Consider the following 10,796-nt stretch of genomic DNA (forward strand, 5'->3'; position numbering starts at 1 on the left):
CTGATAGTCAACTCTAGATTAGTTGACGATCAACAGATCGTCAACTAAACTCTAAAGTTGCTTATCTGTTGATCTTCAACTAATGCTTAATGTAATCTTTAGTTGACATCTTGACTCAACAGATTATCAACAGATAGTCGACATGACCCTGTTGACTTTCAACTGACAGATTGCTTTTGAGTAGTTGATTGTCAATTTTGAGGCTGACACAATCTACAGATAGTAAGGTTGAATAGTGGTTAATAACCTGTTGACAGTCAACAGACACTTTTTGTCAAATCTATAGATCAACACCTGAGATGTACCTTATATTCTATTGGCAGTTAGTTGAATGCATGTTACTTGTCTGTTGAAACTGTGTTGTTGAATGTCAACTGATGACTTATAGAGTGTCAACAGATGGACTATCAAAATAAAGTGTTACCAACAATATCTGTTTGGTTGAAAACTTCTTTAGAGCATCCTGTGATATTTGTCATTATCCTGCAAAAAGTTTAGTGGAAGATGGAACTCATCTCATTCTGTAGTAAAAATGTTGCCCTTCCAATGTGCAATACTGCCATCTTTTGGGCAAAATGTATATTGGCTAAAAAACGACTATAAAAGCAGCTATTCCGTGGTTGTGTTATTTTCCATTCGTTGTCTTTTTTTTGGTTATTATCCAGAGTTAAATTAGAAGGAATTATTTGTGTATTGTTTCGGTCAAGAGAAAGCAAATAATGTTGGAGTTGTGGTGGTGGAAAACTCTGAAAACCAATTTTCTGTTTGTCTGCAGAATCAAACAATTCATCGGTAACTTTACACACACTAATGCACATGAACATCTAGGTGTGTACTCTGTATGTTAAAACATCCACACATGCCAACCTCTTTCTCAAGAGTGCATAAGCACGCAAAAACCTTGATCTGTGAACTAAAGTGTTCCTTTTGTATTTGTACTGTGCCGATTCATGACAAATGGTACTCAGTTATATCAATCAATCCAGCCAGATAAAACCAATCAATTAAATTACAATTCAAGAATGCCTTGAGGACATTACATTCAAAGCCTTCTGCTATCAAGCTCTTCTTCTGTGGAACCAGGTTCCAGTTTGTGTTCAGGAGATAGACTGTCTCTCCATTTTTAAGAGTAAGCTTTAGACTTTCCTTTTTGATAAAGCTTAGAGTTAGGGCTGGCTCAGGCTTGCCTTGGACCAGATCCTTATTATGCTGCTATAGGCTTATACTGTTGAGGAAATGTCACATTTCACCTCTCTTTTGTCTCGTTATCTGAATGCACTGTTTTCTATCTGTATGCATTCATGTCCCATAAATGCATGTAGTAATGCAGGTTACTAACTTAGCATCCAGAGCATCATCCTCAGAGTTTTTGAGTCTCTCACCTGGCAGTTTGTCAGCATTAAAGGTTACACCTGGATCATGAGTTGTGGCTGTGGCTAAATGATTATTTATTAATCTATACACACAACATCTATTGCACGTCTGTCTTTCCAGGGAGAGGGATCCCTCCTTTGTTGCTCTTCCTAAGGTTTCTTCCGTTTTATCCTCATTTATTTTGGGGTTTCTTTGAAAGTAACTCCTTTACGGTCTAAGGACAGAAGGTGTTGTATGCTGTACATGGAATTTACTTCAGCAGAACCATTATGAAACCAGAACATGATGACTCACCTCCAAAGAACAGATGCAGAGCCCTAAATCACCTACAGGCGGACAGACCTCAAACTTGACATCAATTCGATAGAGGCAGGTAAGCAACCACAGCAGAAATAATAGGGAACACACAGATAGACAAGCGCAAACACTATTTGTAGTGCAGGTGCATTGATGCAAATAAACAGAGACTGGTGAAGTTCAGAAAGAGTCTGAGGAAGAGAAACAGAGATTCAAAGGAAGCAGGAAATAGAGCTGGTACATTGAATAAAGGAAAGTTTATGAGACAAAGCTGAAGTGAAAGAGTTTAATCTCGACCTGTGTGGTTTCCTGCAAGTCACAAGGGATCTGTGTGTCAGTCAGGATGAAGTTGTTGCTGGTTGCTGCTCTGGCCGTGGCCAGCTGTTCAACCATCTCTCCAGATGACAGAGTTTGATGCCTGGAAACTCCAGTTTGGTGAGACACTCTTATCCGGCTATTTCTAATTATTGTGGTCTGCTGTCGAACAGGTAGATCTTTGTTCTATGAAAAAACTGCTTGTGATGCTTACAATTGGAGTGTGCTAAATGTGTACTCATTTTCACACAACACAGCTAAACGTCTACGTAAAGGAATGTGTGCTCTGCCTACATGATAACAAGTTTACAGCATACATTTTTGTTTTTCCTCTTATCAGGGGACATTTCTTGATTGGAACATTTAAAAAATAAATTCTATTTTGCCGGCAGGAAGGTCCTACAACTCAGCTCAGCGCAGGGAAAATCTGGCTCAACAACCGCAGACTGGTGCAGAAGCACAACATCATGGCTGATCAGAGCATCAAGTCCTACTGCCTTGGCATGACCTACTTTGCTGACGTGGTATGTATACAAAAAAACACAAATAGTGTCTGCATATTTTTAGATTTAAACTCTTGGCATTTATATTATGACAAACTGTTATTATTGTCTCTGGTTGTAATCAGCATGTGAGGATGCCCTGAATGCGGTTTAGTTAAAGACCCTAATAAATGAAACTTCTGCCCCTCTTTATCAGGAAAATGAAGAGTTCAGACGCCTGATTTTCCAGGGTTGCCTCGGTTTCTTCAACACTTCTCTGCCTCAAACTGGCTCTGCTTTTCTCCGACTGCCTGAAGGATTTGATCTGCCAGACAGTGTTGACTGGAAGGATAAGGGATATGTGACTGAAGTCAAGGATCAGAAGCAATCTGGCTCAACAACCGCAGACTGGTGCAGAAGCACAACATCATGGCTGATCAGGGCATCAAGTCCTACCGCCTTGGCATGACCAAATTCGCTGACATGGTATGTAAAGAAAAACACAAATAGTTTCTGAAGTATTTTTGTTTTTAACTTTTATGACAAACTGTTATTATTGGTTGTAATCAGCATGTGAGGATGCAGTGAATGGCGTTTTAGTTAAAGACCCTAATAAATTAAACTTTTGCTCTTCTTTATCAGGAAAATGAACGGACGCCTGATTTCCAAGGGTTGCCTCGGTTTCTTCAACACTTCTCTGCCTCAAACTGGCTCTGCTTTCCTCCGACTGCCTGGAGAAACCGATCTGCCCAACAGTGTTGACTGGAGGGATAAGGGATATGTGACTGAAGTCAAGGACCAGATGGATTGTGGCTCCTGCTGGGCCTTCAGTGCAGTATGTACAAACATTACTTATTGTCCTCTTTTGGTAATACAGTAAACTTTACATCAATATACTCTGGTTTCATTTAACTAATTTATCTTTCAGACTGGCTCGCTGGAGGGTCAGCACTTCAGGAAGACAGGGAAGCTGGTGTCTCTGAGTGAGCAGCAGCTGGTGGACTGCTCCGGTGACAGTGGGAATTCTGGTTGCAATGGAGGCTTGGCGAAACACGCCTTCAATTACATTGAAGCCAACGGAGGGATAGAAACAGAAAACTCCTACCCTTATCGGGCTATGGTAAACAATCTGTTTGGCTCTTCTTTGAATGTACAGCATCCGTGTAAGATAGAAATGTGTCATTAACATGCTAAAAAGTATAGTTGAAGATGGAACTCATCTCATTCGTAATGTTTTCAAAATGTTGGCCCACCGTTTAAGATATGTTCACCTCTTAACTTTTTTTTGAAAGAAGGTCAATTGTAAAAAAATTCCCTTCAAATAGGATTATATATGCCGTCATAATCCTGCCTAGGAACTATCCTGATGGAACTCAACTCATTTGTAATGTTTTTAAAATGTTGGCCCTCCACGTAAGACATTTCCACATTTCCACATGTTGTCAATTGTTGATTTTTTTCTTCCAAATAGGATGGTGAATGCCGTCACAACCCTGCCCTTAGCGCTGCCACATGCACAGGCTACATCCGCGTGAACCAAGGAGACGAAGTTGCATTGAAAGACGCTGTGGCCACCGTGGGACCTGTGTCTGTGTCCATTGATGTTTCTCATGCATCCTTCAAGCTGTATCACTCAGGTGAACAGTTATAAACACGTATATTCTCTGACAGAAAATATGATATATATTTAACTCAAACTTATGTCTGTCTTATGTGGCTTCGTGTGTTTCTAGGACTGTACGATGAGCCAAAATGCAGCAGCTCAAAGTTGGGCCATGCTGTACTGGCTGTGGGTTACGGCAGTGACAATGGACATGACTACTGGCTGGTGAAGAACAGGTAAATTCCAAAATATGGTACTAATATTTAAATGTATGGACCGTTTTCCTACTATCGTTTAGTAGTGGATTAAGAAGGTTCCTGTTTCCACAAACAGCAGCAGTTATGCGTCTTATTTATAGCTGTCAAACTCAGGTCGTTGTCAACCTCTTCAACTTAACTTACAATTCATTTCTACTATAATTTGTCTTTCATCAGTAAAACAATAATTTAGTCTCTACTTGCTGTTGGTACTTATATTGTAGTTCTTTACATAGTGGGGCTGAATGTTGTTGGTAATGTGTTTGTTTCTGTAGCTGGGGCATCGGATGGGGAGACCAGGGTTACATCAAGATGAGCAGGAACAAACACAACCAGTGTGGCATCGCTACTCGAGCCACCTACCCCCTGGTCTGAGCAGGTGAGAGCAAACTTTCTTTCTTTATGACCAAATGCTTTTTCAAGATGCAATTTAAGTTTAACATCTGGGAGTCTGCACAGATGTTTCCGAAATAATGTGTAAATGCACGCAGTTTAATTTCTATTTACTGGTTGTAATTCATGTTTATTGGATTTTCAGGTCCAGGACTTTCCTAAGTGAGGTGGAGGAACGTGATGCATAATTTGCCTTTATTTCATAGAGAAACATTATGGGGTTATAGAACAATTCTTGAAAAATGCAGAAATGTTGGCCACTTTGTGATGTCATAATGTTTTTTTGGCTTGTGTAACCATTAGCCAATAACCAACCAAGGTAACACCCGTCCACCTTATCACCTGAATCTCCTCCTAGAGCACCATTGTGTTCTTTTTAACCAAATATCTCTCAGAGGGGCGTGGGGAGTGGCTCCTTATTTTCATCTAAATCAGCACTTTTGAAACAGGGCTGAAACAGAGGGGTTTATGGGATCCTACAATGCATGATGTGTTTGGTATTTCAAGCAAAACACTTCAGAGACATGTTTTGTATCTGAGAACTATAATATATTGATGAAAAACTGTATAATAGGGGACCTTTAAAAATGGAAAACAGGGTTGACTGAATAAAGTCCAATGATCAATCAATCAATCAATCAATCAATGTTTATTTATATAGCCCAATATCACAAATGTAACATTTGTCTCAGTGGTCTTCACAGTTTGTACAGAATATCAGTTTGATCAATGATCATTTAAAACATGTTCATTTTTTAAAATCTTGATTCACCAAACAGTAACAGTAATTTATTGTTACTCCATCTCGGTGTGCAACAACCCACAACATGTCCTGTTGAGGGTATGACAACTCCGTAGGAGCTGTGGCTTGATGCAGCATGCGGCATGCAAATGCACAGGATGAGTCTTGCACCTGATGCTTGGAGTAGATTGCTTTTCAACACAGAAATTCAAGGTCAAAAGACAACATCAACTATGACAGGAAATAATTGTATCCTCTTCCCCTTCATGCTTTTCAAACTGTTTATTTTATTCTTTCATTTTTTTTTACAATTGATAAAAGTGAGCTCACATCTAGTTGTAAATGTCTAAATTACAACTGCCTTAAGATTCCCAGAGAACATGAAGCAACTTATCTGCCCTGTATGTCTACCAAGCAGGTAGCCTCAGTCAAGGCTGATGGGTTTTACAATAAAATGTGCGCTGCGCAAAATACATTAAAAAAGCTGTGTAGTGTATTTTTAACACTATAAATGTACTTGCTTTGGTCATAGTTTGAAGATATGAGCACATGGCCGAGCACTGCTTCAGACAAGTTGAATGTTTATAGAATGAAGAAGATTTTATTCTCATATCTTGAGGCTTTATCTCATATCTGGGTTCATTGATCAAACCAGTTTTGTCTGAAATAAATGATTCACTTCAAACAACTGTGTTTGTTTATCAAAAAGTCTGACCTTATACTTAGATGATGCCTCTAATACTCACTCATATTGGCATGCAAACTGTTCCTGTGGCCTTCGGCTTGCAAACCACAGGTCAAAGATAAAAGCTGTGGGCAGGGAATCTCAGATGAGCAGTAAGTTTCATTTTGGTGAAAGAAAGAATATCTCCTCTTTGGCTTTTTATGCTATCATTGTACTTGTTGTTTGATTGGATACATTTTGTAGCTCAGTCTTTACAGGATACTTTTTATTTTCTTCAGCGGTTTGTAAAAAGTTGTCGTAGATTCATTTCTCATATACAGGTGGGGAAGCAACCACAGAACAGGAAGAGGTAAAAGTGAAAGGAGATCTGTGTGTAAATGTTAAAAGGGGCCCCATTGTGGTAATTTTCAGATTCATATTTGTATTTTGTGCCTGTGATATGTCTACATACTTTAAAGTTTAAAAAGCCCTTAATTGTTCTCATACTGCCTGTCCTGCAACACCTCTTTCCATCCTCTGTCTGAAATCAGAGCCCAATCTGCTCTGATTGGTCAGCTGGCTGGGTCTGTTGTGATTGGTCAACAGCTTAGAGATGTGACATACAATGCTGCCAATAGAAGTGCTTGTGTTACACATTTATATCCCTATGTTATGAAAGTAGATGGTTTGCAGATCATTTACTTGCACAAAAATCTCAATAACACACTACAGGAAAGGGAAAACCCCAAAAAGAATAATAGGGCACCTTTAAAATATACAGCAAATTAACACAGTTAAAGAGAGAAACAAAGAGGGAGAAATAACACACTTTTGCTACTCTTGTCCGATTGAGTTTTAAGAGCCATTCTGTATTTCAGAGATATGCCTCAGCTGTATGTATGGTATTTTGAACTTTTATTATGTTCAATATATTTGACGGACAGAATTTTGCTTTCAAGATAAGACTCTTCCCCTGTCAAATCTGCCCATTGTGACACTTGAGCCGCCCCACCCTTGACAATCTGGTTCCATATAAACTGTAATTAAGTAACTGCAGAAATGGAGCCATGAAAGACATGTATTTTGCATCCTCAGCTTTCAAAAACCACTGATTCTAATTTAATTTCTCATATATATCACAGAATCTGGAGTGTGGGAATAAGTCAGAATAGCCAGAACCCTACATGATCATGGATTCAAATAAGTGAATACAACAGCATTTTCTTGGCCTGTGCAGAGTTCTGATGGATCAACTTAAGGCGACAACAGCAGACTGAACATATTCCATGCTTACTATTTATGTTCTCCTTTTTCGGGTAAAACTTTTGTAGTCTAAAACCTGCATACCCGCTTTTCAGCTTGGCCCCAAGCACAGTTACAGTCAAAGGTTTTGCCAGAGAATATGTAATTAATCTTGCCTGTATGCCAATGTATCTTTCTTCTTTTGCCCAGCTCTGCCCTAAGTAACAGCCATCAGTACCGAATATGTGCATAACATCCCATTTCCTTTACCCATCAAGGTCAAGCTGGTACACTAAACATTGTTCCCCAGGTTACATGTACAAACTCTTGTTAATACAAATTTGCAAAACCATTGCCATATGTGAATAAAATAATACCATCACAAAATCTTTCTTTCAATTGCAATTTGTAATGCTCAAGGGTTTTGCATGTAATCCAGCTAAACAAGAAGTAAAAAAAATATGAGTATACTCAAACCATTATTTTTGCATATATTTTTAACCTTAGGAAGTTTGTTTCTCTCAACTGTAATCCATAAAGTTGGCTATACATACATTTACAATGCTTGAAATTATTTTGTTCATTTGTCATGGGCCATTCAGCCTAGCTGCATTTGATTTTACTGCAAGCAAGAAAGCTGAAAAAAGTTCAGTACACCATTCACACTTTGTCCAGTCAAAAAAACTGAGTAACAGATGATGCTGACTTCACGATATGGCCTCATATTTTATAGTATGCTGGGGGAAAAAAAGAAAAACATGAAAGAAGAAAATGATTGTTCTCCTTTTCCCATTTGGTAGATGACATCTGTTTTAATCACAATAGTTACTCTGTGTTATTAATGAAATCACATTAAGTAATTGTAATCTTCACATTAAAATGTCACATTAGGTCTGGTAATGAAGATATTTGATGGGAGCTGGAGAAACACAGAAGCAGGGATACAGAGACAAGGAGAACATATTAGGGGATTTAATCAGCACATTTTAACCTTGACATCTTACTTTTCCCTCAGCTGAAGCAATCGGCAACAGCGAGCCGTGTGGAAGGAAACAGGCCCAACCGACGTAATTGAAAGAGAGATTTAAATTATCTTTTGTCAGGCCAGTCTCGTAACAGGAGACCTGGAAAAAAAACATTTGATCAGCACCGGAATGTGACAGTAGTCAGCCAATTAGGCCTGAATGATTGTTATCCAGTGACGTTATCGTCATCATCCCTTTTATTTTTAGGGGAATGAAGGAGGGCATTAGGAAGTGGAAAACACAAAAGATGAAAAAGCTCCCAGACAGGGACAAAGGGAAACACAAGGAGGGCGCGTAAGAGGTGAAGCAAATTAATTGGTTTTGCTAAATCCTCCTCAAACAGCAGAAGCCAATGTGGCTCCACAAAAGGCCATTACGGGTAATCAATTTAAATCTGTTTTACCCTTCCCATGGAAACCAATTAGGTAATTTAATTTGGCTTTTCTGATTCACAGCATAACCACTGCACAGGACAGGACGTCTAATTCCCATCCTGCAGGGAGAGACAAGTGAAAACACTGGGAGGTGTTGCTGGAACAAACAAAGCTATTGATCTGAGGAGGCTGAGAGATCCAGGATAGAGTGAAAAACATACACAGGATGCATGGCAGGAAGATGAATTCATGAATTGGAATTTAGCTAAGTAAACAGTGACCCTGCTGTGTCCATTTCAAACAGCCTCAGTAATTAAAGTGTTTTGCAAGTTCAGCTTTTCCATTAAATGTGACTGTATTTAATGTAGTTAATCATTTCTGACTGTATTTTTGTTGGGAGAAGCTCTTTTTAATGTCACTAGATGGCAGTATTTGACTGCTGATGATTATTTCAGCAGTTTACGGTGCTGTTGCCTTGGTTGAGTCCTGCAAAACCTGTGATTCAAAGTCAAATGTTCCCCTTTGATATTTACAGTTACATTTGCCATCCTTGAAATGCGCATTTGACACACATACAGAACATATATACATTGACACTGCATCTCACTGTACCAATGAAACCACAGCACTTTAACGACTCACACACCATCCAGTGTATGTCTGCTTAATCAACAATGTCACCACACAATTTCAGTAGTTTGGCTGTTGGGTTGGTCTGTACAAAAGTGTCAGTCAGTCGTGTCACCCATCATAGCGAACAAACAGTCGCTCCTACGGGGATACAGACGGGCCATGTTTCTGCACCCCATGTGTTACCCATCTCCCATTATGCCTTCCTGTGTGTGGAGGTTCTTGCGTGTGTGGTGTTTTTGTGTGTGTGTCGGGGAAATGGGATGTCAACTGGTTTGTCATGGTAATGGGGAACACGTGTGATTGTGACCGACAGGAGTTCTAGATGACCGCACACAGTAGGCTACTGATAAACACACACGGTGGCTTAAGTTATTACATAAATACTTTATATATTTATTACAAAAAAATGTACCTGTTAAGGAGCTATACTCGCCTCTCCATCTTGCTCTTTTAAGTATTTGGTTCCTTATCTCTATCGCTTTTTATTTTCCTCATATCATCTCGCCATCCTTCTCGGGCCAGCTGCATTTGTTGGACAGCGCTCCTGGCTGCGGTCTGAGGGAGGCGAGTGAAGCTAACCGTTTGAGAGAAACAGCTCTGGCAAGGCCAATTACACCCAGACAAAGCACTTTGCATGTTATTGTGTTAGGGATTCATGCTTGATTGACTGAATGGGTTCTAATGAGGCTGGGGGACGACGTGCACAAAAGGAAGGAACACTCCTCAGCTTCCCTGATGGATTGTATATCATCCACACACTAACGTGGGCAAACACATGCATGCACAAGCACACTTGCCGGCGTGCAATCACATTGGCGTGCACATTGTAGCACGATTAGACTGAAGATACACACAAAGATTCAAACAACAGCTCTCAGGTTAGAGTGTGAAGTTGGTAGCCTACAGGGTACATCTGTGAGTGTATGCAGTGAGAGGCAGATGAAGAGGAAATAGTGGTAAGGTAACTTGCTGTATTGCCTCTGCAATGCTTCCATGTGAACACCTCACTCCCACTGGCAACCTTTTATAGTATCACTTCACTAGGTAGAGTTGGATATAGAAACAGATGGATTGGTAAAGCCTACAGCAGTGATAAAAAATGGCAGCCGTTATTCTTGTTGGGCCTAACAGATGTTAGTTTTATTTCTGTGTTGTGTTAGGCGCCGGGCTTTGACTCCACTTAGTTACACATCTTTGAAGTTTTTTTGTTCTCTGTCTCAGAGGATTGAAGTAGAAATGGATATTAGCCACAGGCTAATGAAAATAACAAATGCCAGCTATGATATATGCAAGATCACTGTCAACAAAATACAAATTGAAAATGAAATTAGCCAGCAGCCCAGGTCCAGTCTATGAATTTGAATAGTATGAGCTGCATGTGTGAAAGACACATGC

The 10,796-nt window shown here is 39.6% G+C and overlaps 1 pseudogene; it reads left to right on the forward strand.

Annotated features, from left to right (window-relative positions):
- The first annotated feature begins 2,014 nt into the window (after nucleotides 1–2,014).
- Nucleotides 2,015–5,056, forward strand: LOC117556424 (annotated as a pseudogene).
- The last annotated feature ends 5,740 nt before the right edge of the window (nucleotides 5,057–10,796 follow it).

Source organism: Gymnodraco acuticeps, unplaced genomic scaffold (assembly GCF_902827175.1).
Source record: "Gymnodraco acuticeps unplaced genomic scaffold, fGymAcu1.1, whole genome shotgun sequence".
Lineage (NCBI taxonomy): Eukaryota > Metazoa > Chordata > Actinopteri > Perciformes > Bathydraconidae > Gymnodraco > Gymnodraco acuticeps.